Here is a 26,677-nt window from a genome sequence, read left to right as displayed (position 1 = left end):
ACATTTTTGTCAGAGAGAAAGAGTTGGCACAGTCAGACATAAGAAATGAGAACGATTAGGAGGTTTGGCAGAAACAAAGGCAAGAAGCAAGGAGCCTCCCCAAGTCAACATCAGTGGCAATGGGGGAAAGTTGTTTTTGTTTTGTTTGGCTGAAGGATGTTTCATCAGTGTGACTGATAATAACAGGTCACTTAGCCGAGTTCACGCCTTTACTGAGAGTCTGTCTAGAGTGCAGACCTGTCCCTAAGAGTCACTTCAAGAAATGCGTCCAGTGCCTCCCGTGTCAGAAAGCGCAGCTGCAGGTGGCCTGGCAGCTCCTGTGTTGACCAAGGGGCATCGTGAGAACGCCTCCTGAAGCCGCAGCAGGAGGAGCAGAGGCCTCCCTCCGAGGCTGCTTCCAGTTAGTCACGAGAGCATCTGCACAGACTGAGGAAGCCGGGCTGGAGTCTGTCTTTCTCACTACACTCTCACCGCACGCTGTGTTCCAGCTTCCGTCCCTTATTTTGAGGAAGGACGGAGCTGTATTTGACTGCAGGTTTTGTACGTGACCCACTGGGGGCCCCTTGAGTTTCTGCCTTAATTTATCTGATTTGGCTAATGGTTTGGGTTGGAAAAAAAAGATGGTATGGTGAGAGCCTGAAAATGGTCATTTACTTTCACCTTAAAACGGAGAGATACGAGTAAAGTTGCTCTTATTTCAACACAAATGTTTGATAAATAGAAATCTGAAGCTCTCCTTTAAAGTTCTGCATTCTTAAATTAGCAACGCCCAGCTGACACATAAAATTACACTTTCTGTTTTCTAAGTTTTTAGGAGTGAATAAATTGAGGGTTAGACAATATGAGTTAGAGGTATGAATATGATTGTAATTTACTACCAACAGCTTGTTAATCACCTGTCCAGAGTTAACATATTTGGGAATGTTATTGGTATTGTCTTTTTTTTTTACTTTCTGTAAACTCAAAGTCAAAATTTCTTGTAACAAATGCAGCTTAACTGATTCAGCGTGAGTTATCATAAAAGGAGCGGGGTAACCGTGTACAACATCAAGGGCTAGCATTGGATTTGGACTCAAGCAGAGTCCCAGAGCAGCAACGGGCTGCTCCAAAAAACCACATCCAAAAGGCAAGACTAAGTAAGACAGGTTTTGAAGCATCAGTGGAGGGTTATCCAGCTAGTTGAGCAGAGGACAGAAGCCAGGCGGAAGTCACTTAGAAAATCGGGGACCTGCCGTATCTCCACGTCCTTGGGCACTGAGCACGTAGGGAAGAGTACGGCAGTGTTCTTGTCCTTAAGGGTCTTGGGATCTGGAGCAGACACATCCAGGGTACCACAGAATCCCCAGAGGGTGCACATTTCTCAGCCCGTGAGAGCGAAGAGGACGGCTTCCAGGAAGAACAGCTCGACTCGTCTCAGAGGGTGATCTGGATTATCCCATCAAGGAGAGAGGCACGTTGAGCCTCCAGGGCACCCCAGGCAGAAAAAGATGTGCAGGTAAGCTTCAGGAGGCCCACACCTCCTCCTTGGGAGGCAGTCGCCTTGCGCAGCCCACACCCAAGGAGGGGGAGTCATGCCCCCCTCACTGAAGTCACAGCAGCTGCATAAGTTATTTGGAATTCTTCTGCATGGAAGACTTGTCCTCTTCTCCACTATTTATTTATTTATCCAGTCATTTACATCAGTATGGATTCATAGATATTGTTTTATATTTGGGGCTATAATTCAATACTAATTTATTCAGTTTGTGCTCAAATTCTTCCAGCTTTGGCCACTGGCGCTCTTCAGTTGGCTCCTGTGCTCCTTTCACGTACCCCAATTGACGTATGGTTGGGTTTTGTTTGTTTTTGGCCACTTTACTTCCTGGAACTACAAGATGGTCCAGGCTCATCTTGTGTCTTTCCTGCCCTCGTCCTGGAATCAGCCATTTCTCCAAGGAGCGCTAGTTCCTTTGCCCAGAAAATGGCATGAGAAGCCAAGATCTGGGAGCTAGACCTGTGAGTTGCAACTGGGGTGTTGTTCCTCTTAGGCATCATCGGCTGACAGAGCAAAGAAATATGTGTGTGTCTACGACCCATGTGGAAATACTTTCATTATTTTTTATGTAACTATTTGTGTCTGTATGAAGCTAAACATGAGTTCATACTGATGTCTCCAACTCTAATCCATCACCACCTGGATGGTTCCAGCCCTTTCCCGTGCTTATCTGGGAATTTCACGCAACAGTGAGGCACCTGGCTCCCGCCGCCCGTCTCCATTGGTGTAATTGTTCAATTGCCCTCCGTATGCGTCCTGGTGTTGGAATTATTGACTTAATCTCCCGTGAGACAGAACTCATCAACCATGCACGTGCTCATGCGGTTCCTTTGCCTTTGGTCTCACTGACGCCACACTTCCACGGTTCTCAGGGCAGCACTTTCCTGCCCCTCCCGTGAATTTGGTCCACATGTTTGCAACAGACGTAGGTTCTCCAGCCACAGCGTGAGTTTCTTCTTAGGATGCATTTCTTCCTTTTTTATGTTTGTGGTTCTGTGTATAAAAACTCAGCACCAGACTTAAAGTTACATAGATTTTTCTCCTGTTTTTTCTCAAAGTTTTATAATCCTGCATCTTACATTTACATCCATGACCTATTTTGAATTAATTTTTGTGAAAGGTGTAATATCTGTGTCTAGATTTAGGGTTTTTAATGTTTTTTCTTATAGACATCCAATTGTTCCATCATGTTTTGTTGAAAAGATTATCTTTTCTTCATTGAATAGCTTTTGTTCTCTTATCAAAATAAGTTTATATTTATATGGGTCTATTTTTGGGCTCTCTGGTTTGTTCCATTGATCTGTGTGTCTATTATTTTACCAACACAATTCTTTGTTGATTGTGTAGTGTGTCTGAGGTTTGGTAGTGTCAATCTTCCGGCTTTGCTCTTTTTAGTCAATGTTGTGTTGGCCGTTCTGGGCCTTCTGCCTCTCCATGAAAAGTTGAGCATTAGCTTGTCAATATCCACAAAATAGGCTGGTGGAATTTTGACTGTGTTGTGTTGAATCCATATACACAGTTTCTCCCCTTTGTGTATGATGTTAGATGTAGGTTTTTATAGATGTTCTCTGTCAAGTTAAGGGCATTCCTCTCTACCCTAGTTTGCTGAGCATTTTTATCATGAATACTAATAAATGCATCACTCAATATGATCAGATGATTTTTTTCTCTCTAGCCTGTTCATGTGGTGGATTATATCAATCGATTTTTGAATGTTGAACCAGTCTTGCATATCTGGAATAAATCCCCCTTGGTTGTAGTGTGTAATTCTTTTTATACATTATTAGATTCAATTTTCCAAAATTTTGTTGCAGATTTTTGCATCTGTGTTCATCAGAGATATTGGTTTGTGGTTTTCCTTTCATGCAATGTCTTTATTGGGTTTAGATGTTAGAGTAATGCTGGCCTCATAGGATGAGCCTTCCCTCGCTTCCGTTTTCTATTCCTGGTTGTGGAGAATCTGTCCACAATCCAGAGCAGAGGAGCACACCTGCTAAGCCTCAAACCGACTGATGCTCCATTGGACAGAAGGCTCCCTACGGTGGACCTGATGACCTGTGGCCCTGGGCACCTGAAATTTGGCTAGTGTAACTGGAAACCCAGATTTTAAATTTTAATTTGGTTAACTTAAATTTAAATAGCCACACTTGCCTGTGGCCATGATGTTAGACATCATATTAGTCCTTAGGTTAATTCCAGTTTAAAAAAAATATGATGCCAATTATCTTATACTGAATGGGAAATATTAATACGAAGATGAGTCAATTATATTGGAAGAGTCACAAATATCCAGGGAAGCAAGCAGAAATAAACTAAGTTAGTAAAAATAGGGAAAGACATACAAGTTGATGAGACCTGGTGAAGAAAGAAAAAAAATGCAGTGGGAGAAAATGCGCACCTTACTGAGCTCACGAACTAAGACGGGAGGCCCCGCTGCCGGTGCATAGACGGCCTCACTCTGCCTTCCCTACTGAGACCCTCCTGTCCTCACGTGTCAGTCGTTCACGTATCATAGTGACATAGTGAGGAAATTCACACGCAAAGGAAGCAGGTCTTGCCTGCAGGTGGGGTCCTCCGGCGTGAGTCTGGGGATGATTCTGCACCAAAGCGTGAGACCACAACGTCAGAGAGGAGAGTTATCTGCAGGGGCTCTGCGAGCTTCCGCATTTGGGAACGTGGCTGCCGCTGGGGACCTGCTGCGCGTCTGGAGCTTTGGTTGCGGGCATGACGTGTACCAACTGTTGGCGCATCTGCAGAGCTGCTGGCATTGCTGCCAGCAATCCCTGAGAGGCTGGTGCATGAACGGCAACTCACCCCCCACTGGTTTTTTTTTTGCAAAAAGTTTATAAGGAAAAAAGTAATCTTAACTTTCACAGGGAAAGAATTATCTAAGGTGTTGTTACATCCCATTGTTTAAAATCTGTCGCTGGGCCTGGGGACTCTGACAGGTGCACCTTGCTGAGACGTGAGCTCCAATTACTTTACGTTGGAGGCAGAGAGAAGCCATAGGGCCGGCGGCAGCTGCACCAGTAAAGCCGGGCTGGTGAAGCTCAGAAGTAAACAAGAAGCCGTTGCACACACATGCACGCACGAGCATGTGACTTTAAAAAGCTTCCACAGCATGCTTTTCTATTTTATCTTTATACAAGACTGAAAGACAGGTTAGAATTATTTAACATTTCCACTTTACATATGAGGAAACTGCAGCTCAAGGAATTTAAGAGACATGTTGAAAATCACCTAACTATTAACTAGAGTCCAGTCTGGAGCCCACAGCTCCTGACGTCGCTCCACACTGCTCGCCCTGACCGCACGGCTTCATCTGGGAAGCTCTCCTGGCCTCAAGAGCCAGCAGCCCTGGAGGCGCTGATGAGGACATTTGCTTCATCCTTTCCCGCAAACATCCAATGTTTGTTTCAAGGTTCTAGTTTTTTTCCACCACCCTGGCTCTGGGAGTAATTACAAAATTTAATTTTAAAAGAGACACTCCCTGTCAGTAGGGGTCTTAGGAAACTGCTCTTAAAAAATCCACAAAAAACAAAAACTGGTAAATGAGGAACTTCTGCAATTTTTTTACTTAACTATATAGTAATAGTTTAAGAATGCTGCATATTGCAGTAATTTAATTTGTGTTACTGCCATTCTCTTGTCAAATTCAAAGGTAAGTTTTCTGTGAGTTCCCGACATGCGGTCATTGTAGACCAAACTCTGGAAGAACTCCGCTGGACATACTTGCTGATGCCTCCTGTTATGTGTGCTGTTCACGTGCTTCAGGCATGCTGACAAGCTCAGGAAAGCTGTGAACAGACAGGCGGCCCACCAGAGCACATTGCTGAGCTCGTGGAGGATGCTCGTCTACCAGGAAACACGAGATTCATACCAGGATCCTGCGCCTGCTCCCGCCAAGCCTGTGCTGCCCAAAAGGCGTGTCTCTCTTAGGAACACGTATCTTTCAATTATTGCTAAATGGGGTCAAAAGAAAACGAACTGAACAAAGAAACAAAGAAAACCTTTACCTCGTGCATGAAGACGCCTGTGACACCATCGCAGACGCGCCCGCCATCCAGGGCAGAGCGACAGGCCACAGCGTGGGGCACGCCATCTCACCATTTCTGTCCTTATCAGAGGGGTTTGCACTTCACTCGAGGGGGAAAAATGGTGTAGATTACAGTTTAGCCCCAGAACTGTGTGGACTGCTCACCGTCTGCTGCAACGCAGCCCACAGCATGTGGCCGCCAGGAGTCCGCAGCTGGCATGTGTCAGCGACACAGCGGCCCTCGCATATGGGGGGCTGGGAGCTGGTGGCAGGCTCACTCGTGCACTTGCACAAAATCGGCCCGTGTCCAGAGGCTGCCCGGGGACCCCCCGCCAGCGCCACACGTGATATTTACAGAAAGTGTCATAGAGTGGACTCCATGTGCCACCGCCAATCGAAGGGACCCACTTCACCTTGGTGGAGGCGAAGGGAGAGGGACCCACTGCGCCTTCTAGAAGCTGCCAGGCCACAGCGTGGGGTCAGAGGGAGAGCATGGGGGAGGGCGGGGCTCCACTGACCTCTGTTGCCTTTCCATGGTTCTCTGTCCCCCCACGGATATGAGAAAGCGTTTGGGAAGCAAGACATCCACCTGTCACCCTCCCCATTGCCACGGGTGCTCTGGTTCCCGCACTGCAGAGCTGGCTTCTGAAGGCCACAGCCCTGGTTTCTGCAGCGCCGAGAAGGACTGGATGAGTGACGTGTGAGGGTGCTGCTGCCTCAGGTCCTGACCAGGGACCAGCAGGAGAGGCGACGGCCCTGACATCAGGAGGAGGCGGGTGGCTGCTGCCCCGGGGGCAGCGAGGAACATCCTGTGCTCGATGGTGTAGCAGCCCTGGTGAGACATGCATGGCGAGCAGGTTTGGGTCCCTTGGGGACGGGCTGGGCCATACACTCAGGATCAGTGTGGGTGGCAGCTGAGGGCAAGGAACCCACAGCGGAAGGTGTGGCACTGAGAGCAGGGCAGCCACAGGGGCTGCAGAAGTGGAACCGGCCTTGTCTCGTACCCTCACTTAAGGGCAAGGTGCCCCAGAGCTTGTGTGAAGACGAGGGTCCGTCCAATGCACATTCCGGGCCGTGGGCGCACCCAGCCCTGCCTCAGGGGCCACCAGGGCCTCACCCACAGCTGTGCCTGGTGCGGCCTCCTTCCTGCAGCTCTGGACACGTCTCAAGGCCGAGTCGCTGTGGAGTCCCTGTGGGGTCGGCAGGCCTGGGTGGAGGCCGCATCACCCAGCCTCTCCCGTGGCCAGTCCTTCCTCTCTCCTCCCGCAGGTGTCGGTCGTAAGAGCACCTGTTAACAAGCCTCCTGCCGATAGCCTCCATCGTTCAGTCAGCTCTCCAGGAAGCTTCAGAGTCAAAGCACAGGAGATGCTGAGCACCCTCGTGTCTGGGTGGCTCTCCTCCTCCCGTGTCCTCCAACGCTGGGGACGCACTGACGTCGCATTCCTCTCAGAGGAGCCACGTCCACACCAACAGCTGCGATGGTGGAAAGCCAGACGCTGAGGTGGGGAGAGTCATGGCCCACACAGCTGGTGAAATGAGAGTCTCTTTTCCCTCTGCTAGAGCACGGACCACAGAACCGTCAAGTCGTAGACTTCCTCATCACGACCACAGTGTAATAAGCTCACCTTGATGTGAAAATAGAGCCCATTTCCCTTAGGTTTCAGGTGAAACCTTCATTCTGGCCAGTCTTAACTGGCTTGAAGCCACTGTGACACGAGTTGGACGAGGGGTCCAGTCAAGCTTTCGATTGTCCCGCCTGACGTCCTCGCACGACTCATGAGCTAGTGGGATACAGTGAGGGACTCGCTTTGGGAGCCGGGGCAGCGGGGGGCAGACATGTGGAGCAGCTCCACGGCAGCCTGGAGTCATCTCTGAAAAGGTTCAGAGTGAACGAAAGTCCTTTAGAAATAGAATTTCAACAGTTACCAAGGATAAAATATCCTGCGTCACCCGGGAACCAAGTCAATAACCAGATTCAACACTCACTTTCCCTGTTTCCCTTCTGGTCGGAGGTCCTGGGTGGACCCCTCATGAGCGAGGGCTGGCCCTTCCTCCAGGGGCAGGAGCTGGAAGAGGTTCCACACTCATGGAGAGCCCACTGAGGAAAGAACTTCCAGTTCCTTTCTCCTAATGAATACAAAGATTACCATACATAAAATGTGGTAAGAAATGAGCCCAGAACCAGGTGAGAGCAGGTCCCGGGAAAGGCAGAAACCGCCCCCTTTACAGAGAGACGCCTCCCGTGCTGCACGTTGCATCTCCAAGCTCCTTCTTGCTCTCTCACCAAGATCTTAAACCTGAAAGAAAAGTGGATTGGGAAACTCGGGCGCTGTGCTGTCTGTTAGTTTGGGAGGATGTGCCAGGATGAGGCCCCAGTCATGACGGCAGAGCCCAGAGGGGGTCTTCAGAAACAAGGTCTCAACTCAGGCAGAAACATCTGTAGCCTGGAAAAGAGACAGAGAGTTGTGTCCAACCATGTCCAAGGAGATCCCCTTCTAGCGATGGCTGCAGGCCAGGCTGCTGGGCTGGAAGCACTGAGGGAAGCTGGCACAGTGTTTCTGAGAATCTGGCTGAAGGCATTGGAGAGTGCTGAGGGCCGAGGGCATATGCATGACCAGGATCCAGAAGAAGGAGCCAGGAGGCCAGAGCCCAGCATCCGAGGGCAACTGTCCACTTGACGGCATTGCCAACTCTGAGAAACTGAAAACCACAGGAGAGGTCTCTAAAGTCTAGAGGAGCAGGGGCACCGTAATTGGGTTTTGGTTTTATCGTGAAGCAGAGGCAGCGGAAGAGAGTCGAGGTCATGCGTTAGGATCGATCTTCAAATGTCCAACTTCTGAAAATGAGGGTGAGCAAGAAACAGAGAAAGTCCCAATCATTCCGTCCCGAGTTGTGTTGAGACGACCTATCCTCTAGACCAGCGTACATTAGAAGCAAATTTAAATTATTGTGAAGGAATGATTCAGCCAGAGCCTTAAATTGATCCTAAGATTATTTACATAAAATGTCAACATTCAACCAAAAATGTCCACACGTATAAGAATAGATGAAACGAAGTGTCAGACCCATGGGGGACCCAGGTATTGAGATGATCAGACATAGACTTTAAAACAACTATGATAATACGTATAAGTATTATTCTAAAGTGGGGAATTTTGACAGAAAACTGGAAACCATAAAATGGAAATCATGGTGCTAAAAATAGAATAATTTAAATTAAGAACTTAAAGCATAAATGTAATACCTATTACTATTAAGAATACTTATTATTACATATCTATTTAATCCAATAGATTAGACACAGCTGAAGAGGGAGATAGTGAACATGAAACCACACAGAATAAGGTAAATAAACAAAAGAATGGAGAAACAGACAACAGCATAACCAATAGAAGGATATGATGAAAAGGCAATACATGTGTAATTGGAATCAAAGACAGGAGGACAAATAAAATGAGGAAGAAGAAATATTTGAAATAATAGGTTAGATTTTTCTAAAAGTTATGATTGATTCCAGAAGTACAACAACCTCAAGCAAGATAAGATAATGCAAACCAGGTCTTCACAGCACATTATAAAACAGAAAACTGAATCAAAGACAAAATCTTAAAAGTAGCCAAAAAAAATATCTATTACCTTCAAAGAAGCAATAACATTGAGACTGTCAGAAACAGCGGAATATGAAGTCCGTGGGACCATGTCTTCAAGGTGTTGACGAGAAGCTGGTGTTCACTTGGATTCCACGCCCAGTGAACAGGGCCTCCAAGAATAAAAGCAAAATAAAGACAGTTCCAGCAACAGCAAAATGTGAGAATGTGCTACAGCAAGTCCACACTAAAATAAGCACTGGGGGGAGTCCCACAAGTGAAAGGAGAATAAAGCCAGACGGAAGTGTGAGGATGAAAGATAGAAGGACGGCAGTGGAGATAGCAGATATGCGTGTAAGTCAGAACAGATAGCAGTTTATGTAACAATGCTGATAATAGCTTGTGGAGTTTTATATATGTTATAAATATACATTGCACAAAAATATAATTATATATAAAATTATATTGATATAATATTCTAACATCGTAGTACTGCATTGTTATATATAATATACAATTATAATATGTTTTGATATATGTATTTTTATAAAATTATACAATGACATTAGAAAAAAGTCAAGATAGCAAGAAAATCTGGTCAACTGTTAAAATGCCAGAAGACCTCTGCACTATTTGGCAGATACTAAAAGTCCTAGTTTATAGCGGATGCTGATAACTCAAGAAGATGTGCAGTACCCTCACCGTGATAATTACTCACAGCACAAGCATGTATGTTTAACAAGCTAATAGAAGAAAAATAAGCCCAGTTAATCTAAAATAAGTTAAGAAAGGAGAGGAAAAGAAATACAGAATGGAAGACAAATAGAAAACAAATAAAAAGATGGTAGATTTAAATCTAAATAAATTAGCAATTACATTAGATGTCAATTACCTAAATTCTCCTATTTAAACAGAAAAATTGTCAGAATGGATGGATAAAAATAATCCAATTTTATGCTGCTTATACAGATTTGATTAAAATAATTCAATTGTATGTGGCTTACAAAAGACATACTTTCAGAAAAATGATATAAAAATTTGAAAGTAAAAATGTGGGAAAATACATACCATGCAGAATCAATCTGGAGTAGCTCTACCAACACCAGACAAAGCAGGATTTAAGCATAGACCATTACCAGAGTGAGGAGGAACATTAAACCATAATAAAAATTCAAAGTGTAAGGACAAAACGTGCATACTTCTAGTAATATAAACTCAAGATACACACAGAATAAATTTTCATTATAACAAAAACACTATTATCAAAAAGATAAGAGAGAACGAACGTTGGCGAGGACATGAAGAGAACGCTGGTGCTGCTGGTGGGAATGCAAACTGGTGCAGCCACAGCGGAAAACAGTATGGAGGCTCCTCCAAGAATTAAAAATAGAACCAGCACATGATCCAGCAACTCCGCCACCAGTATGTATCCAAAGGAGATGAAGTCAGTATCCCAAAGAGATATCTGCATTCCTGTGTTAACAGCAGCATCACTCACAGGGTCCAAGATAAGGAGACAAGCCAAGTGTCTGTCAATGAATGGATGGATTTTAAAAAATGTGGCATATGTGTTTATATAGACACATAATGGAATATTATCCAGTCATAAAAAAGGAGGAAATCCTGCCCTTTGTGACTCCCTGGATGAACCTGGAGGGCATTATGCTGAGTGAAATAAGTCAGACACAGAAAGACAATACTGTGTGATCTCGCTTATGTGTGGAATCTGAAAAAGCAGAATTCAGAGAACCAGAGAACAGATGGGTGGTTCCCCTGGGTGAGGCATGGGGACACGGGGAGAGGCTGGTCAAGGCGGCAGACGGCCAGTCCTAAGTGAGTAAGCTCTAGGATCCAACATACAGCCCGGGGCTACAGTCACCCACACTGTACTGCACACTTGAAATTCCCTAAGAGAGTAGGTCTCAAGTGCTCTCCCCACATCCACAAACTAAAGAGAAAGGGACTCTGTGAGGAGATGGATGTGTTAAATCACTTGATTGTGGTAATCATTTCATAATGTATCCATATATCAAAACATCGCATTGTACACCTTAAATACATACAACTCTTGTCAATTATTCCTTCATAAAGCTGGAAAAAATAAAGCAAAAAAGTAACGGAAAAATCTTCAGTTATACCATTTGGTTTTGAAACACCTCTCTCATAAGTGATAGCAAAGGCAGACAAGAATTCAGCAAGGACATGAAAGAGTCGAACATCCATAGACAAGTCAATGTAGATCACCACGTTAACAGACTAAAGAAGAACTGTAAAAATTGATGCAGAAAAAAGTATTTAATAGAATACTATATATATACTCATAGTTGATGACATCAACGGCAAAGATTTGTCAAATGAGGAATAAAAGGAACGTTCTTCAGCCTGAAGCAGGACATGTGCACGAAACCCACAGCAACGTCAGGATTAACCGTAGAGCAGGAACCTCCATCTGCCCATCTCAGAGACCAAGGAGGAGACAGGAAAGTCGTCCGTCACTCTGATATTGAACCAGCCAGGGGAATAAAACGAGAATAAGAAATAATGTACACGAATCGGAAAGGAAAACATCCATCTACCTTTAAACATAGATAACCTGATTATGTATACAGAAAATCCAATAAAGCAAACAGATAAATTAAAAAATTGATAACTGAATTTAGCAAGACATTGGATAAAGATCAACATACAAAAACCATTTTATTTCTAGATGTCAGCAGTAAACAATTAGAAAGCAAAATTTAAAACATACCTTTTCAGTGACATAAAAAGTCAAATCTTAGCAACAAACCTAACAAACAATGCATGAAGCTTTTATGCAAAAATTTAGAAAATATAGAAAAAAATTAAGGAACTATTTGAATTGAAAGACTCAATCATTTTAAATATGTCCTTTTCCCAGTGTTTTCTGGGTTTACTATAAAACCTTAGCATAATTTACAAGGTTAAGAAAACCTTGTAGGGGAACAAATTTGGAATAGTTACAGACTTGATATAAAACTACGGTAATAACCAGGGAGGAGTTGTCGCCGCACGGACCAATAGGAGGCAGGAAAAGAATGAGTCGTTCAGAAAGAGACCACGAGGCGTGGACACAGCACTGATGACAGCAACAGCCCTGCAGAGCGACAGGGAACACACCTTCGCCATAAATGGGCGTGAAGTTGTTTGAATATCCACGCGGAAAAGATGTAAGGTGGTTCCCAGCTCACACCATAAACAAATCCATGCTGGGGGGAGTAGATCTAAATGTAAAAGGTAATATAATAAAGCTTCTAGAAGATTAACATAGTCATTGTCTGGTTGACCTTGAGGTATGGAAACCTCCATTAAACTGGACAAAGAGCAACAACCACGAAGGCAAGTGTTGATAAGTGGGCTAGATTAATATCATTATCTTTGGTCCATTAAAATATCATAAAAAAGCAAGACAGATTAGCAAAAGGCTTTTTCAAAAGCTCAAATCCATGTTACAGAAAGAACTCTGACATTAGGATAAGATACAGATGGACACTCCACAGGAAATGTGAGTGATGAGGTTGAGTGGGTGCATCACAAAAGGAGACAACCTAAACAGACGATTGAATTTTAGGAAATGCGTCCAAGCATATTATTCATCTAAGAAATGCCAGGGGCTGGCCCCATGGCTGAGTTTTCAAGCTCACACGCTCCGCTTCCGCGGCCTGGGGTTTCGCTGGTTCGGATCCCAGGGGCAGACATGGTGCTGCTTGTCAGTCAGTGCTGAGGCAGCGTCCCACATCGCACAATGAGAGGCACACACAGCTAGAATATGCAACCATAGACTCGGGGGCTTTGGGGAAGAAGACTGGCGACAGTTGTTAGCTCAGGGCCAATCTTTAAAAGAAAAAGGAAATCCCAGCCACAACCACAGCGAGAACATCGTCCACCACCCAGACAGCAGAAATCAGAAGACTGACATTACCAACCGTGTGATTCATTTTTATAAAGTTCAAAAATACTCAAAACTAGTCTATGATGACAGAAGGCCAGGCACTAGTCACCTTTCGGGAGGAAGGGGCATTGGGCAGGAAGGTGCACGAGGGAGCTCTGGGGGTTCTGATAAAGTTTACCTCTCGCCCTGAGTCGTGGGGTATTTGTGATGTCAGTCCGCTGTTCATCGTGCCTTGTCCTGAACACGCTAACATGAACAACATGTAACGGAACAGCTGGGTGTCGGGCGGCACGGGGAGCACACGACGGGACAGGACTTTCTCCTAAAGCCGTCATCGGACCCTTGATGCTGACTATGAAGGCGTCAGCCTGCGCTCAAACCTCATGTTGAGGACACAGATGCCCAAGAGTCAAGCGCAGCCTGCCGGGGTCAGTGCTGTCGGGGGGTCAGGAAACCAGTGACCACAGAGTGGGATTTGGTGGCAGCTGGCCCTGGAGAATTCCCGCTGGACATCTGGCGGTGAGCGGATCCCAGGGAAAGCTGACTGATGGGGATGAGATACAAAAGCAGGTATCTGTACCCAAATAGGAGCCTGAGTGGCGACCACAGTTGAGGGAGAGGAGAGACTCCAAACTCCAGCGACATCCTACTAGGCAAGGAACCTGGTGGGGCCCCGGGCAAGTGTGGGACGCCACAGAAACTGCTCGTGAGCGTGTGGCCCGTGGAGGTCAGCGGTGGATGGACAGACGCTGGACGCCACTGTTCGGGAGAAGAACACCAGTGCTTCTCCCAGGGGACAGGAACTGGGAGCAGGCTGCAGTGGGTCTGGGCTATGGACGGTGACGAGAGTAACGTGTGGGTCCTGAATGTGGGCCGTCACGCAGTCTTGGTCGGCAAAGAGGAAGAATAAAGCTTTCTCAGCTGATGCTGCGGAGCTGGGCACGGGGCTCCCTCCTGCTGTGGTGTCACTGGTTGCCCCGGGGTGTGCCGTCTCCCCTCGAAACCGCACGAGGGGCCTAGCTCCACCCTACGGCAGAGCACTTGAGTGCCTTTGGCTGGGGCGTGCGCGGTGTTGCAGGGGTGGGAGCTGCGCTCAGTGGTGGGTTTCAGAGCCACAGCCCTCGTGTTCTGCGCCCAGCCCCCTAGTTAAAAACCAGTGCTCTCTCCACGTGCCCTTCTGCAGGTGGGCGAGCCGATCAAGGTGCTGATGATTTAAGGTCTAAGGAGACTACCAGGAAGAGAGGGATGATGGTGAGGTCGTCTCACACGGGCCAGAGCCCCAAGGTCACGTCCATCAACTGAAATCTGGATTGGGGCTGTAGCGCTGAGACTTAGTTTTGCAGGTGTCTGTGAGGGGGTGGTGTCTGTGTGTGTTCGTGTGTGCGGTGCATCCCCACGTGTGCAGCCACACGCCTCTCGGGAGGTCCTCCAAGGGCTCCCCCAGTCGAGAGTGCAAGGAGCTGACGAACGGCTCCCTGTTTAGATTCTTGCTCTGATTTCTCAGCCCCGGTTAGTCCATCCATCTGCTCACCCTGGAGCCGCCTCCCACGTGTGGGTAGGATCCCGAGCTGTTACACACACGCCCCCCCACCCGCAGCCCTAAGTTCTGGTTCACCGTTCCCCAGAAACGCGTCTTTAGGTGATGGAATGGGCGAGACTTTCTGCATCTTCCGTTCAGACAGTTTCAGTCAGTTTGGCAGACGCACGATGCATTCAGCTGTTTCCCAAATGCTTTATGTTTCACTGTGCTGATACACTGTTATGTCAACGACTTGTTTACTTTTTTAATATCAGGTGGATTTTGCGCATCACGAGGGCATCCCAATAGGACGTAAGATATTGATTTAATTTCTTAGGTTGCTTATTTCCTGCTAGAAGATGTTGTGGCCGTGATCCTGGTGGGAGAGGAGAGAACTCAGTTGTAGGGTTGTAACTACGGGACCAGGACTGCAGGCCGTGTCGGACTCCGTGGAGACCGGGCTGAGCTGTGTGAGGAGATCATGGTGCCCGGCTGGGAACAAGGGCGCTGAGTGGGGGTGGGAGAGATGCTGGCTGCCCCTTTGACGGGAGTGGGCTGCAGCCTCCACAGACACTAAAGGCACAAAATAATGTTTGACTTTAGAAGTTTTTTTGGCAAAATAATTGCATTTATTACCACAATGATTCAAGACCATCAAATTGAACTGCTGTGCGCAAGCACAGTATATATATTCTAGCCTGAAAAGAAGGAACTTAGCTTTAGTAAATTGTTAGAGACGTCAAAAGACGTATTTCATTCTCAAAGTATTATTGAGGTCAGTGACTCGTTGCTCAGGCTGGTTCAGAGCAATCCCTGCAGAAATGCATGTGTTTTCCTGACTCTCGTTTGCAAGGAGCCGTGAGCGGGGCCTTCCACCCGAGCGCTGTTTTGGCTGAGGCTCTGAGTCAGCAGCAGCCGTGAGAGGGGCAGCGTTGCCGTCGTGGGAACCGGATGTCGTGGTGCAGTCACTGGAACAGCCGGACGGTGGTGCCTCGTCTGCTGAAGCCTATGGTCGGGGTCAAGGCTCCTGCTTGGCCACTGAGCGCGCTGCCTCGTCTATATTGCATTAAGATCAATTTCCAACTTTCTGCTGAAGTCAATAGATGAGTCAGCCCATAACTCACTGTCTCCTCACCTTGTTAATTCCGTCACATCCTGGAGGATTCATACCTGAATACTGATGGGCCCTTGGAAGCTGTGAGACATGGTGTTTTTAGAATGAGGTCATTTCTCTTTTCTAATACCTGACTTATGAGAAGTCTCTACTCGAAATCTGCAACAATGCTCAAGCTGGCAGGACAGGACTGTGCGTCCCGTCTCCTGCAGCTGTGGCCCTGGAAAGCTGTGGCTTCGCGTGACGATTCGATGGGCCCTGGGGTGCAGAGACCCCAGCTTTGGAAAATCTGGACCCTCGAACGTCCTGGCTGAGTGGTGACAAGGGAGCTATGTCCCCAGGCCCATTGTTCTTTGTAATACGATGATGAGGCCAACACCATGCACCTCAGCGGCAGCATGGGGCTGCCCTCACCCGCCCCGTGCTCTAGCTCTTGAAGTCTTGGTGATGGAGACGCTGCTGAGTGATGCAAATAAGCAGCCTTGGCATGACTTGTCCAGTAATAGAAAAACGAAATGAACACTCCACTGACCTTTCCTGCTTGGGAAGGGAGCTGTGGCCCCCAGCCTGCCTGGAGATGGCTATGCAGACGGCTGGCTGTCCGGGCCTGTCTCCCAGCAGCACAACTTCAGCGGCCCCGTTGTGGGTGATTCCAGCAAGATCAGCACGGCAATCTCCCTGCACGGTCTGTTTGGTTGTCAAGAGCAGAGCCCTCTACAGCCAGTTAAACAGACACAGAACTACGTTTGAATGACGCAGAGATGAGGCAGAGACGGTGAGGGAGGGCACCGAGCTGGGGCACCGTCTCCAGGAGCCTCGGCTTGTCTGTGTCCTTAGCTTCTGCCTCGTCTCTGCGTAGCTGCCTTGCCATTTATCTTATGGCACCAGCCTTGGCAGCAACCTTAGACTGGCCCGGCATGGCTGCCTCCCCTACAGCTCTCATCCCCTCCCAGAGCAAGCACCCAGTGCAGCCCAGCGTGACCTGTGGCCAGCTCCGCATCCAGAAGGGCCTGGGAGGCAGGAGCGCTCAACAGTGGGAATCACGCTCACTTCTGGGCCTGGTACAAGTGCCGTTTCGACACATCCTGGCTGTGGCTCTGAGAGGCCTCCTCAAATGCTGGCGCTCGGCTTCCCAGCAGTAGAAAGGGTGTGTGATGTTCACTGTAGGAGGGAGCTGGCGTCCAAAACATAGCAGCGTGAACCCAGGCCCCAGATGCTGCCGCCATCGGAGGAAGCCCCTGGTTGTCACAGTGCGTGGATAACACGTCATTCAGATGCACCCCTGGTGGCTCTGATTCCAGGAGAGAGGAGGAAGTTCTGAGACGCTGTGGTGGTTAACTTTGTGTGTCGGCTTGACTGGGCCCCAGGGTGCTCAGTATTTGGTCCAATGTTATCCTGGGTGTGTCTGTGAAGGCGTTTTTGCAAGAGACTAACATTTAAATCAGTGGACTGACTAAAGCAGGTTGCCCCCCCCCCCCCGCAATGTGGGTGTGCCTCATGCAATCAGTTGAAGGCATGAATTGAATGAAACATTGATCCTCCCGTGAAGGGAGAGAATTCCTCCTGCCATGTGGCCTTGAGCTGAGGCGCAGGCTTTTTCCTGCCTTCATACTGGGACTGAGACGCCAGCTCTCCTGGGTCTCAAACTTGCTCACTCACCCTGCGGATCCTGGGAAGTGTCAGCCTCTGTAATCACGTGAGTCAACTCCTTACAATAAATCCCCTTCTCTGTGTGCAAACAGCTCACTGGTTCTGTTTCTTTGGAGAACACTGACCAGTGTGGATGCTGTGCACTTGTGGAGATGGAAGGGCCTCCGTGGGGAGAGAGGACACGGAAAGTGGAGGCGGCGGCTGACCTGGATCCACACCCGGAGTCTCGCATGGTCCAGCTCGGCTGCAAGTTCCTGCACGTCCTGGGCTCAGGGCCCGCATCATCCAGGTTCAGGAAGCTTTGGGGGGCTTCTCTTGTGAGCTCTGGGGGCGCTGAGGCTGAAGAATGTCTTATGCTCATGAGAAGCATCATAGGAACAGATGTTTATGTTAAAGAATACAGATAAGCTTGTGAGCTCCACAAGGAAATCCTGTACGTGACCCTCAGATAGGGGCTGGTGAAGAAAATGATCCTGGGCGGCTGCCCGGCTCAGAGACGGCCTCGGACATGGCTGTTGTGTCAAGAGGGTCTTTTCCTCTGAGCAGCCTCTGCCCACCTGTGGCCTGACCGGCCTCTGGGCGTCCCCAGGAACACCTGAGACATTCAGACGTGGCCTGTGCCTCCCTGAGACCAGTGAGGTCAGGGAGGAGGCACGGAGCCTCCAGGCAGTGGTGGCGAAGCGTGACTGCAGCAGCTGGCACACGAGGTTCCTGGATGTCGGTTTGTTGCAAATGTTTCCCCAGAGAGACTGAGCGAGGCCTGGGCCCAGGACAGGATGAGTCACCCGCTTCCATGGCAGGCCTCCGATGCTCCTAGCAGGGGGTCACCGCGCAGGGAGCGCCCGTTCTCCCCAGGCAGCATCGAAAGGACCAACGCTGAGAATTCTGTGACCCGCAAATTGTGGATCCACGCGAGGCGGGACAGGAGCCCCACCATCTGCAGAGCAGCGTCGTCTGTCAACACAGCCGTGCAGCCTTGGGCCGGAACAGAGAGGGCTGGGGGTGGAAAACAAAGACAAAGTACATCTACTCGAGTCCTCTCTTCCTTAGTTTCAACTTTCACAGCTCCCACTGGTTTCCCTTTTAACCAGAACCATTTTAATATTCATCCACATAAACATTCCCACTGCAGACTCAGGCTGGCAGCCCCATGGCGGCTCCAGGCGCTAAAATGCCAAGAAGACGGCGAGTCTCGGTGGAGCAACTCCTTCCAAAGGGACCTGACGCACATGCAAAAGCTGCGCTCGGATGAGGCGGCTGAACCGTCCAGCCCTTGAGTCCGTAAAGCCTCAAAATTGCTAAGAGCTTGCAAAGCGGGTGGTGCCGCCTCCTCTCAGGGGCGGGCCAGGCGACCTCCATATTCCTCTTCTCCAGGTAAGAGGCAGAGCTGGGACTGGGGCCTGTGTAGACACCAACACAGCATCCTCTTCTCCACACATCAGTTCTTCTTCAAAACTAAATTATGAGCCTAAGCAAAGTCCATCAAAATCCAGAGAGGCATGTCCACTGAGTCCACGCCTTTAAAAGTGGATTAATCCAGAATTCCCGCTCTTGCTTTTATTCTCTGCAAAATAGTTGGTGTCATAGAAGAGATATCTCCTGCTGGTTAATGGAATAGAAAAATGTGAACGCTTTCCCATTCATCCAAAACTCTGATACTTTCGCCTCATTTTTACTTAGTGCCCACAGAGTAGATGGCAAAAGCGTAACATAAACATAAGCTAAAGAAATGGGAATGTTTTCTCCTTGGGTCTTAAAAGCTCGAGTTTCCACAGAACTCATTACAAATTCGAATTTAGTTTCCACCCCTCGGGTCTACGGTGCCCAGGAAATGGCACGGACGTTCTCGCTTCTGGTCCCTGTGGAATGGGGCTTCTCCCCATCTGCTGCAGAGGCTGTTATTGTCCCAGCTTAGAAGGTGTTGCTCCAAATCGCAAGGAATGCAGACAACTCGGTCCTCTCGCCACCTGCTCAGCGTGGAGGCAAGTGTGGAGCATGCGGGTTCACGTGAGCGCCCCGACAGGAGGCTTGAAGGGGAGTCGGAACCTGCAGGCAGATGCGCAGTGTGGCGAGTCGACGGGAGGCTTGAAGGGGAGTGGGAACCTGCAGGCAGATGCTCAGTGTGGCGGGTCGACGGGAGGCTTGAAGGGGAGTGGAACCTGCAGGCAGATGCGCAGTGTGGCGAGTCGACGTGCGTGTGTTCGTCCAGATTAAACTTCCAAAACAGGTAACCCCACAGCAGAGGGAGATTTGGGTGAAAACTTCCAGCCGTGGCTCTGAGACGAGAGCTCACATCACTGTCATGCGTCTGAACCTCCCCACGGGGGAACCAGCAGGCCGTCCGCACAGAAGGCCTGGTGAGGCTCAGCGGCGAGTTAGATGGGGAGATGCACAAGCGCCGAGAAAAATCCCGCCAACTCTGCCTGACCAGGTGCCAGTGGCCGTGTACGCAGTGCCCCCTCCAAAGAGGAAGCAAGTTCACACACCACCTCCTGGGAAATACGGCAGCAACGGAGCGCACGGGATCCCTCGCCATGGCTGGGTCCTGCCGAGACCCACACGGGAGGCAGCATCGCACACGCCAGGGAGAACACCATTGACGCGGCATCTACTCAAACAGTTTCTTATGAGACAAAGTAACACGTTCACCCTGAAAAAGTGCTGGGACGAGGTTTTATCAAACCGCGTATGGTAACTTCATAACTGAGTGGGTTGAGGCAAGAGAGGGAGGCGAGTTTCCCTGAAACAGGTGCCCCGCTGCTTTGGGAGGAACGGCCAAGGCGAGACCCGTCCCAGCGTGCTCTGCTGGTGAGAGAGAGACGGCTGTCTCCATCAAGACCGCACTGAGCTCACGGAGGCTCCATACTGTGTAATTGCAGCTATATGACGTTCTGGAAAAGGCAGAACCGTGGAGACAGTGAGAAGGTTGTCAGGGATGGGAGGAATCGGTGGAACATCAGGGGATCTTAGGGCGATGAAAACGCTCTGTGTGATACTATAGTGGTGGACACGTGTTCTGGCACATTGGCCCAAGCCTGTGGAAGGTACAACATCGAGAGTGAACCCTAACATAAACTGTGGAGTCTGGGTGATGAGAACTTGTCAATGCAGTTTCACCGATTGTAAGAAATGCCCCACTCCGGTGGGGACGTTGATGGTGGGGGAGGCCGTCTGTGTATAGGGACTGGGGTATATTGAACTCTCTGTACCTTTCCCTCAGTTTTGCTGTGAACCTAAAAATGCCCTAAAAAAATGAAGTCTAACATAGTGGTCTGCTGTATGAGAACAGGTTACTGCACACACATAAGTTGTGCGTATTATCCAGTCACACAACACACATGTACACAGACACGTGCACGCCCACACGGGTGAGTAAATCACCATTTGCTGAGCCTCTTCAGTACTCCCTCAGCCAGGTCGCCCCGGCCCTGCTCCTACATCTGCTCAGAAACAGAAGGAAAGATCCACAGCTACATTTTCCTTAAAAAATAGATCACGGTTCTCTTCCACTTTGTTTGGGGCCTTGGCTAAGTGTTTTCAGGTGCAGAAGTTCCCCGAGTCCAGGGCCATTGTCCTCCATGCTCTGGATTCATCGCAGTGCCCATCACCGTGACTCGCGGACCGCGCTTCTGTCGCGCTCGTCAACGTCCCATCTGCTGATGCCGAGCCTCTAAATGGAGCTGCTCGCATTGTCCTGGCGCCATTTTGTTCATTTGCACATTGTTTGCACACATTGTTCGCACGCAGCTGGCCACATTATTCACACGAGCCCAGCTGGCAAAGCAAAAATATAGCAAGCCCACGTTGATAAGCTATTTATTCCCGGCAGCCTTGACTAGCGAGATGCTAAGAGGAAATTAAAACATGACCTGTGAAGAGTCAACACTGGGCAAGAGGAGAGGGAGCGAGAAGCGAGTCCTCGTGGCTGTGCACCTGCCCAGTGTGCTCAGCGCAGGGAAGGCAGCAGCCAAGGGGGCAGTGCACAGCTCCTTCCTGACCCAGTGCTCTTGGAGCTACAGTGCTGAGCTAGGTGGAATCTGGTGGACGTTGTAATGTCTGGTTGCAGACTTGTGCCCTCAGACCGTCTTCCCCCAGCAGCCTGGGGGTCTGTGACCCTCAGCAGAGCTCAGGCCGAGGTCACAGTGCTGGGTGTCCCCACTTGGTTCTTCACCTGTTTGACATCTTTGAAAAGTGGTTCGTCTTCTTGGTGTGTATGTTTTTTGCCCGTTTTTACTTTTGTTGTTGTTCTAACTCCTTTGGACAGACAGGCACAATGACTGTTACGGAGTGATCGTCACTGACAGGGGACGCTCCCCTCCACGGTGCTCCTCACGCCCCCAGCATGTGCAGATCTGAGGCGTTCTTGCCCAGAGCGTGCGCTCAGCGGTCAGTGTTGCTCTCAGGGAGGAATTAAATCATGCAGGTTCCAGGCTTTTGCCTGAGGATCAGGGACGGAGAGGGCCCTATTCAACAAGCCTCTGCTGCTAATAAGGCATCTTTCTCTCTTTTTTTCCCCCAGTTATTTTTATTGTGGCAAAGTATACAGAACATAAAATTTACTATCTTGACCATTTTTAGGTGTGCAGTTCAGTTGGTGGGAATGTAAATTGGTGTAGCCACTATGGAAAACAGTACAGAGTTTCCTCAAAAAGTTAGAAATAGAACTACCATGTCATCCAGCGATCCCACTGCCGGGTGTGTGTCCAAGGGAAACAAGATCACCATCTTGAAGAGATGTCTGCACTCCGTGTTCCCTGCAGCATTAGTCATAGTAGCCTGGACAAGGAAACCACCTGAGTGTCTCTTGGTGGACGAATGGATAAAGAGAATGTGATAGATATATATATGGAATATATACATAAAATGGGATATCATTCACCCTTAAAATGAAGGAAATCCTGCCATTTGCAGCAACGTGGATGAACCTGGAGGATGCTATGCTGGGTGAAATAAGCCAGACACAGACAGACGAATGCTGCATGATTTCACTTACATGAGAACGTCTGTCTTAACCGCTTTTGTTGTGGTAAATGCACGGCATATTGACGGAGACCTGGTAGAACTGACTCCACGGAGATATTCAAACTAAGTTTCATGGAAGTCTCTGGTGCTTCTCCAAGTTTCTACCAAAGACAGTGACGTCACCCACGCACCGTAGCCTTCCTAAGAGGTTCTGTGACAGGAGTTCTGAGATCCCCATGAGACTTTTTCACACTGATCAAACCCCACCAAATGGTCCAAAGGGTGCTTTCTTTTTATCCTCATCAACCACGAGTCCTTGGTAACCACCCCCGGCACCAGCTTCCCAGAAATCACTTCAAAGTGTCCTGTAGGTGAGCGTGGCGAGTCTGCGCCTTCTTATCACAACAAAAAGACAAAGGACTGTGGGATTGAAGAAACGTGTACAGACTGGCCTGTAACTAAGACCTGGGTCATTAATCTCTGACAAAACCACCCTCTGGATTTTCCGGCAATGGACGTGAGCGGTTGTAACTTCAACAGCGCCTCTTCCTTGAGGAACATCCCTCTCCCGTGCGGAGGAGGATCTCAGCCGCCTCCCTAGGCCATGCTGTCCCCTCGTCCCACCTCTGCCACCCAGCGATGAAGCGGAAAGGCGGCCCTTGCTCCTTCCTGCCCTGTCGCTGCCAGTGGTCCTCAGCCCCCGAGCGACAGCACGTGTCCGAGGCCCGCGGCTCCTCCGCCCGCCGTGGAGTGGGGCCCTCCGATTCATTTCTCCTCATTCTCAGCATCTTTGGTAAACCTCTTTCTCATCAGCTGCCTTAGAGAGGGGTGGACTCTGCACGGCTGTGAGGTCTCGTTCTGAAACAGGTCAGATACCGGATAATAGTCTATATTGTAGACTGTGGTGTGTGAACACATGAGAGACCTTTCTCTTATTTTGAGTTGCACATTTTTCCCAGCCCCAGAGTCCTGGGGAAGAGGATGCAGGTGCTGGGTTGGCCAATGGCTGGAACCCGTGCATTGGTTCCAGACTTTTTCTGTGTTGCAGGCATTGTTTCTCTGGCGGCTGTAACTGGGCTGAATGCGTTTCCCGTCCCTCGTGGTGGGAGATGGATGACGTGTGCACTGTGCTGAACTCTCCAGGAAGAAGCGTCTGGACTTGGGCACGTTGGCGCTGGGCCCTGACCTCACGGGCAGAGCCACAGCTTCATTGCTGACTTGACCTTCTGTTTATGTGTTGTTCTTGTGTCACTGTTTCACCTTTTCTTTTTCTGAAATAGACTTAATCTACAGAAGGGGCTCAATCTAAGCGTCCTGCGCTTCCGCGGTAGCCTCCTCCATTTGTCCACATCAAGCCGGGTTGGCCAGTCTCCATCCTCTTGTTTCCTTCTTTAATTTTTCCTGCAATAGATTTTCCAATTTCAACACACATGTGTTTATAGTGCTGTAGTCTTATTTTTGTTTTTGCTGCTTTTGTTCAGAAATGTCTTATACTAGTTTTTACTAATCTTTGATGTTACTGAAAGTTCCCCAAAGTGCCCTTAAGTATCATTCATGTATTAGTTTCCTATGGCTCCCTAACAAATTGCCACACAGTCAGAGGCCAACACCACACATTTACAATCTCACAGTTCCTGTGGGTCGAGTTCCAGGTGCGGCTGAGCTGGTCTTTTGCTCGGGGTTCAGGAGGCTGCAGCCAAGGTGTGGGCTGGGCTGCCTTCTCATCTGGAGGCCCCACTGGGGAATAGCCCGCTTCCCTGCTCATACAGGTGCTGGCCGACCTGTTTCTTGGGCTCTGTGACTCAGGGCTGTGGCTGTCGACGGACTGTGATCTGGAAGTGACCTCAGCTTTTAGGGGTCACCTGAAGCTCCTTGCTACCCGGGCATCCCTTCTATGGCCCTTGTTTCTTCATCAAGCAAGGAGCACCTCTGGCTCCAGTCTGCTCAGATGGAGCCCTGTGGAAGGAACCGAAGCAAGGGAGGGCACCCATCACCTCCACGCTTTTTCTCGGTTGGAAGCAAGTCACACTTTCTGCCCTCACTCAGGGGTGGGGTCACACGAAGGCGTGCACGCTGGGCAGAGGAGAGTTGGGGGTTCACCCTAGACTGTCTGCCACACTCATCAAATCTCCACAAACAACATTAAAAATGAAAAATGTTTACATGATCTCTTAAAATACATAATACACAATGCAAAAATTACTTTTTAAAAAAGTTGGCAATGAACAACAGAATCAGCAATAAAACAAGCAGTGGATACACAGGAGCTTTCTCGTGAGAGGAGGGATGGTGCGCGGTGGGGAAGGGTGCTCAGTGCAGCCACTGACCAGCCACAGTCCACGGGAAGCCCTTAATCTCTCCCACCTCAGTCCACGTTTGTGGAAGGAGCAGAACAGTCCGTGATTTGTGGAGCGTTGGCAAAGGGGATGGACTCAGTGCGTGCAGAGCAGGTGGCACAGGGCGTGGCCCAGGGCATCTCTCAGTATGAAGTGCTGCTGTGCAAGCCGGGTGTCCCCTGAACTTCTTCAGGCTCTTGAAATCTAAACTAGGTCATTTTTCAGCCCAGGGGGGATCAGAGGCCTCCCCCAAATTCCTGTGGTTTCCTTGGGAGGCTATATGTTCAAGCGGTGTCTTATTCCGGGTTTCCATTGCTTCTGAATTTGCTCAGATTTAGAGAATCCAGCGAGGAGGTGTTTATTTCCAGCTTGTCACACACACAGGTAACCCTGTAGCACAGGACGGCCTTGTTCTTGACAGGCGCTCGGAAGACCCCACAGCTGGGGACTTGCTGGCTGCTCACCCAGCCTCACACCAAAGCACAGCCTCCCTGTCCTCTCTGAAGCAAAATCCAAATTGACCCTTCCCCCTCTGTTTTTTTCTGGTGAGAAAGATTGTCTCTGAGCTAACATCTGTGCCAGTCTTCCTCTATTTTGTCTGTGGGTCACCCCCACAGCATGGCTGCTGACGAGTGGTGTAGGTCTGTGCCTGGGAACCGAACTCATGAACCTGGGCCACTGAAGGGCAGCACACGAAGTAACCACTACACCACCAAGCCAGCCTCTGATCTCCTTTTCTTATGCTGAGTATTTTAACTATATTTTTGAACTCTAGTGCCATTCAACTCTGATGTCCCTGGATATCCTTCCTATTCCAAGTGCCCCTGTATACTATTTTCCCCAACAAAGGCATTATTATTATTAAATGAATAAAATAACCAGTAGGAATGTAAGAAAAGGCTTACTGTCACTAGATTTCCAAAAACAAAAATTAGAACGACAGAATGCTCTTTCTTTTCCAGCGACATTGGCAAAAATAAAAGAGAACACGGTGCTCTGGATGACGAAGGCCAGGGCACCATCCTCGCGTCTGTCGGTGGGTGTCCGGGATGAGTTTGTAAAAGGTCCATCTGAAAACAGGTACTCGTAATTTTTAAAATTTGCACCACAGTTTCAGAAAACTTTCGTAAGGAACAAAATTTGAGAAGCAAGCAAATATATGTGTTTGAAGATCATCTTTACAGCACGTTTATAAAACTAAAAAATTACCCTGGAAACAAAATGCCTCTCCATTGGTGGAAGGACGGCCAGATCAGTTACGACGAGTCCACCTGGTGGAATTCTCAGAACATCAGCAACGGCGACACAGGCTGACTCGGGAAAATGCTGACGACATACCCCTAAGCGAAGAAAACAGTTTACAAAAGAGCGAATACAACCGTACCCTATTTTTGAAAAGTGTAATGCACACAAATTGACAAAACCTACAGTAAAAACATACAGTGACAGTTATTCCCGTGTGATGAGGTAACGGGAGATTTGATCTTAGTTTAGTTTGCTTTTATTTTCTTTAATTTTCAATAACGAACATAAATTGCTTTTATAAGAAGAAAAATTATTTATCTCTTAAAAATATAAACACACGTGGCAACACGGTGCACTAATTGTAACATAGTGTATCAATTTTCTGACATTAGCACAAACATCAAAAAAATCTGAGTCCTCACTGTCATGTCAGAATCTTCTCCTATTTTGTCTAAAAGAATGATAGAAAGTATCACTTTTTAGGAGGGGCCAGGGTGACATTAACTCACAGCTCCTTTCTTATTTCGGTTTTAGGGTCAAGGTGACACCATATTTCTGCAGTGGCCTTAGGGATTTTAATTTGACAGAAATCAGAATTTAGGGCTATCGAGTGTAATTGTTTTAACTGGAATTAGCTTGTCGCATCAACTCCAAATCCGCAGCCGTGGTGCACAGCCCGAACCTTTGCAGGAGGAACCACGGGCCTGCCTGTCTTCATTCTGTCCTCGGGGCTCTCTGCTCGGGGGACTTCATCCATCCTCTTTCAAGGAGCCTTTCCTGGTTA

This window comes from Equus asinus, chromosome 6, assembly GCF_041296235.1.
Source record: "Equus asinus isolate D_3611 breed Donkey chromosome 6, EquAss-T2T_v2, whole genome shotgun sequence".
In the NCBI taxonomy this organism is placed as follows: domain Eukaryota; kingdom Metazoa; phylum Chordata; class Mammalia; order Perissodactyla; family Equidae; genus Equus; species Equus asinus.
This window is presented reverse-complemented; position numbering follows the sequence as displayed.